The sequence below is a fragment of the Rhinatrema bivittatum genome, chromosome 2, assembly GCF_901001135.1.
Source record: "Rhinatrema bivittatum chromosome 2, aRhiBiv1.1, whole genome shotgun sequence".
NCBI lineage: Eukaryota > Metazoa > Chordata > Amphibia > Gymnophiona > Rhinatrematidae > Rhinatrema > Rhinatrema bivittatum.
Window position 1 is genome coordinate 181658473 of NC_042616.1, and position 5304 is coordinate 181663776.

The 5304-nt window shown below is 42.8% G+C and overlaps 1 long non-coding RNA gene across 2 annotated transcripts; it reads right to left on the reverse strand.

The window, feature by feature from the left end:
• Positions 1-209: 209 nt before the first annotated feature.
• LOC115086068 lies at positions 210-2728 on the reverse strand. 2 transcript variants are annotated; one of them, XR_003855053.1, is made up of 4 exons: positions 2618-2728; positions 1762-1840; positions 1153-1208; positions 210-433 (listed from the first exon to the last, which is right to left on the reverse strand). It is a non-coding gene; the product is annotated as an uncharacterized LOC115086068 (long non-coding RNA). The 2 variants fall into 2 exon arrangements; XR_003855052.1 differs by lacking the exon at positions 210-433 and having other exon boundaries at positions 906-1208.
• Positions 2729-5304: the final 2576 nt, after the last annotated feature.

The window sequence follows — 5304 nt, forward strand, 5'->3', positions numbered from 1 at the left end:
CCCCATCCTCCCTGCCATATAAGTTCCAAAGGCCTGCTGCCTCCTTCCCAAAGTATCCCATCTCCGTGAAGAAATATTTCCTGACATTGGTTCTGCGTCATCCTCCCTGTAATTTCATTTCGTGACCCCTAGTTCTACAGATTTCTTTCCAACGAAAAAGGTTTGAAATTTGTGCATCATTAAAACCTTTCAGGTAGCTAAAAATCTGTATCATATCACTTCTGCGCCTCCTCTCTTCCAGAGTATACATATTCATATCTTTCAGTCTCTCTTCAGAAGTTTTCTGATACTAATACAGACTGCCAACTCAAACAGAAGCACTGGACAGCGATCTGGTTGAAGACTTCCAAATGGTGGGAAAGTAGAGGGACGTTTTGCTCATCGGGAGATTTTAATGTGCCGGATGTGTCTTGGAGTATCCCTTCTGCAGAACCTGCAAGTAGAGAGATAAAAGATGCCCTTCAACAAATGGTAATGGAGCCCTTGAGGGAGGGTTTTCAGGATATCCACAATGAATATGCATATCACAGAGACTCAGAATATGTAAATTTATATCATGCATAGTCATTGTGGATAGCCCGAAAACTTGACTGGCTGTGGGGACTCCAGGACAGGTTTGGGAAGACCTGAGCTAGCCTTAAGTTAGTCCAATATCAAAAAGGTTTCACTACAATAAGTTTGTTGACATTTATTTATACATAGCCTAGTGGATAGAGCAGCTGGCTTTGAACAGAGAGACCAGAGTTCAAATCCCACTTCCACTCCTTGTGACCTTGGACAAGTCACTTTACTCTCCACTGCCTCAGGTACAAACTAGATTGTGAGCCCTTTGGGGATAGAGAAATAACTACAGTACCTGAATGTAATCCACTCTGAAGTGCCAAAAAAAATAGAACATAAAAATCTAATAAATAAATATTCAGGTGAACTAATATATATTAAAAATTCAGGAAACTTATCAGAATTAAGAGTCACAACGATAAGATATTTGCTAAAATGGGTATTAATCACTGATTCAAAGTGAACTGCTTGCTCTGTACTCCAATCCCTCATATTTTCAAAAGTCGATTATTGTAATGCCCTTCTGGGCCTCCCCAAAACTACCATACTGCCTTTACAAATGTTTCAAAATGCAGCAGCACGCATACTCACCAACACTAGAAGATCGGAACATATTACTCCCATACTCAGAGATCTGCACTGGCTCCCTATTGCACAAAGAATCATGTTCAAAACCTTATCTTTAATACACAAGACCCTACACACTGAAAATATGACATGGCTCAATAATGACCTACACTTCACACAGCACTCCAGACCCCCCAGAACGCAACATGCTGCCACTCTCTACACACTCCCTCTCACAAAGCGACCATTCTCGAGGCAACTAGGAAGCGTGCTATAGCCATAGCTGGGCCGCTCTGTTGGAACAACATGCCACCCGAGTTACGTCAAGAAACATGCCCAATAAAATTTAAGCAAAAACTCAAGTCATGGCTATTCCTACAAGCTTATACTTCACTTATACACAATCTTCTTACAGTCATTCCCTCAACTTTGCTCAATAGAATTTACATAAGATTTCTCCCCCAGTTCTATTTAGCTTTACCTACCATTGTTCTAGCAACTATTATCCAATTAGTTATCTAAGTTCCAAAATATTTGCAAATCTATTTTGTACCACTATTTACTTATTTTATTTATGCTCCTTTGTTCCCCCTCCCTTTGGTTAAATCATATTTGTAATGCACTGTTACTAACCTCGTTTATTTAGCACTGCTGCAATTTTCTGTTGATTGTGAACCGATGTGGTTACTAAACAAATGTCGGTATATAAAAACTGCAAATAAATAAATAAATAAAAAAATATTTAAGCTAGGATCAGCATTTAAAACACAACATGGGAGTTTGTCAAACATTCATAAAGCAGTCTTGCCACATTCAATAATCAAAACAATAACTGCCCTTCAAAAAGGTGGAGGGGAAGGGGGTGGAATCTCTTTCAAAACTCCAGCACCGTTTTTATAGCATCTTGCAAATGCATGGGCATATCTCCAAATTTGGAGGAAAGCTTTTGTAATTCTAAAAAAACTCAAATATTCTTGAAGTCCAGCATGCATCTGCACATTTTAAAAATTAAGCAAGGAAAACCAACTTCACCGACTGTGGCCAAGCTCCGAGAGGTTTAGAGACTTTATGAAGCGAGTTTCATGGTATTTGCCTGCTCAGTGTGTCCGTGCATTTGGAGGGGTGAAACCGCAACTGATAAAGAGAGCGTACTAAGGTTGTTTCAACATTAGTACCTGTTTCCTTTTCCTCCCAAACTGCCCCTATATTTCAGTGCCTCAAGATTGAAAACCACAGTGGAGTGCGCAGGCTTCACGTTCCCATGGCAACCGCAGATCACCACCCCCACCAGTCCCAGTTCATTTCATCATCAGGATCGCCAATCCGTCACCAACGCGACCGGGCTTCAGTCTGCAACCAAACCGTGCTCCTTCCTGCCCCTCCCCAACACCATTCAAGTAGCTTGGAGCTTACATTAACGCTATGAGTCTATATAATGATGATATAGAAAACTAATACTATCTGCAATAAAGATTGTTAAATGTCTTACCACACTCGTATTTTTTTTTCTTTCTGAACCCATCATTGCTCCAAAACATCAAGTTTGCTTACTCGCTACAGCCAGAAAACGCTACAATACTCGCCTCTACTTGAGCTAAGAGAACAGGTAGTCCGCAATGCGCATGAGCAGTATTAGCAGTCACTACGGGACCGGAAGTAGCGACTAAGTTCGAGGAGGCTCTTGCAGGCAGCCTATAACGTCTCGTGTTGATGCGCATGCGCGGAGCACCGCCCTCCCCCCCTCCAGGAGTCCAACGGAAGTAAGGCGAGAGAGAGTGGTGGCGGCATTTTATTAGCGATAGCGCCGAGAAAAAACTGCTGCAGTAAAAGATTGCCTGTCAATGTGAAAAGCAGCCCAATTTGATGAGAAAAGCACCTACTTGGCAACAATGCTCAGGAAGCGTCACCATCTAATGGCTGGCCTTACGACCTACTATTGCAAGATTCTGTAGAGAGATCCCTGGTGTATGGCCCCTGGCCAAGGATTGTTTTAACTGAGCGAAGTGAGTTGGGAGAGGGATATAGAATGGGCAGAAAATCTCCTGGTAGGAAGGCTTATAGTGCTGTAGTCATACCTGGAAACGCTCCTTTCAGATTTGATTGATCCTCAGACTCCTTAATTCTAAAGGAATTGCCCAGTCTCCAGACAAACACTGGCAAATAGGTGCTACCTTTGAAGCGGCCCGAGCAGGCCCCTAAAGAGGAGGTCACCGGGGCCCATGGAGTGTGAAGAAGGAATGTCAGCAGCGTTGCCGGAAGAAGAGGGGGCTGTGAGCCCTAAGGAGGAGGCTGCTGTTTGTGGAGTTGGGGCAGAGAGAATGAGTGAGCATGTGTTTGGTGTGAGATGAGAGATTGTGAGTGAGCTAGAAGATAGATCTAGTAATCACACAATTAACAGGTCAGCTCCCGGCCAGTAGGCTGGTCAGATGAGTGGTGTCAAAGAAAGCCAATGTAGTGCCAAGATTAAGGCATTCAGCTCGGGGGCAACAGCTTTTCCCAGCAAAGTTAATTAAAGAGGCAGGGGTTTGCAAGCCAACAGCATTTGATGAGTCGTTGACCTGTGAGCGCCTTCCCCCCCCCCATGTTTTGAAGGAGGAAAATTCATCCAAGATGTGCTACTGCCACTAGCAGAAAAAGGGTGGGCCAAGAACCAAAAGCCTGGTAAAATAAGGTCAGTTAGACAGGAAGGGGGGGGGGGTTGACATCAGTTGCTGTGGGCTGTATCGGACAAAGAGAGTGAGGGGTGAATTGCTTTGGGAAAGGAGGAGGGAGAGTGAGATATGAGCTGCTTTGGGGGGGGGGGGGGAAGTCAGGGAAGGGAAAGTGAGGTCTGAGTTTCTTCAAAGAGGAAGAAAGGGAAGGTGAGGTAGGAGTTGCTCTGGGAAGGAGAAGAGGGTGAGGAATGAGTTGTCGCATGATGTGTGTTGAGTTGCTGGGTGGGAGGTTGTGCATTTGTCTGTAATAACTGGGAGGACGAAGGGAAGTGCGGTATGTGCTCATGTGCTGAAAATCTCCCTCTTAAAAATTGCTCCCCCTTGGTAGCTCTGAGACTGAGAGTAGTGGAAATGAGAATGCGAATGAGAGGGGTGTGAGTATGTGAGTGAGCATGCATTTGTGAATGAGAAAGAGAAAGCGTGTTAACATTCATGACAAGTTCAGGGTGACTGGAAATCAAAAGTTCCAGGTATGGCTGTAGTGCAGTGGAATTTATTTATTTTTAATTTTTATATACCGATGTTCCTGTATAGGATACATATCGCGCCGGTTTACATAGGAACTGAACTGTCGCTGGGTTTATTGAATTGGAAACCCAAAAGGAATAGGAAGAAATTGCCAGACCAAGAAAAGGGCAGTCAGATAAAGAAAAGGAGAGAAAAAAAGATAGGATGAAGAGTCTAAAAAAAAAACCCCAGAGAGAAAATAAGTTTAATAATTTTCTATTAGGTTTGCTGCAGAATTTGACTTCTTGTAACAGCAGGTTCTGTGTAAAATATTCAATGAATAAGAAAAGAGAATGGGACGCATGCCAATTTGAGCTCAGTAACTGTGAGCCTAACACCGCAGCAGAAGGTTCAAGTGCTTGCGAGGAGAGGAGCCTGGTTAGTGCCAGCCCACCCCAGAAGACAGAGATTGAGTTTTTCTCTCACCATCTTCCATAAATGGAGCGTAGTCTATACCCAGCACCCCTCAGCGGGGACTGAATTATAGTCTCTTTGTTGACCAGAGCTACTCTCTTCCTTAGCTATGGAACTGTACTTGATTCTTTGGTCTTTCTTTAAAAATAGAAATGAGCTCTTTTTGGGTCACATGATGAGGATTTATCTAAGACTACTCAAGCTACTAGGTAATGGATGTATATGCTTTTTGTAGAGTTTCTAGAAAACATATACTAGTCCATATGTTTTACTTTTCTATGCTTGCACTTATCTCTGTTATTCGCAAGGAAATTAAAAATGTTCTGAAATAAAGGTAACTGAACACCATGGAGTCCTGCATAATGAGTAATGTTGCTGTAGAACCATCATTGTACACCGTGCAAAACAAATTGCAAAGTTCCTATTCCAAAGAACTTGTAAACTAATGGGCTTTTCTTTTTTGGTTCTGATTCTATGTTGGAAAATGAATGCTCCAGTGACTTTAGATTTTTTTTTTCCTCACACAGGTTCTTCCAATGAA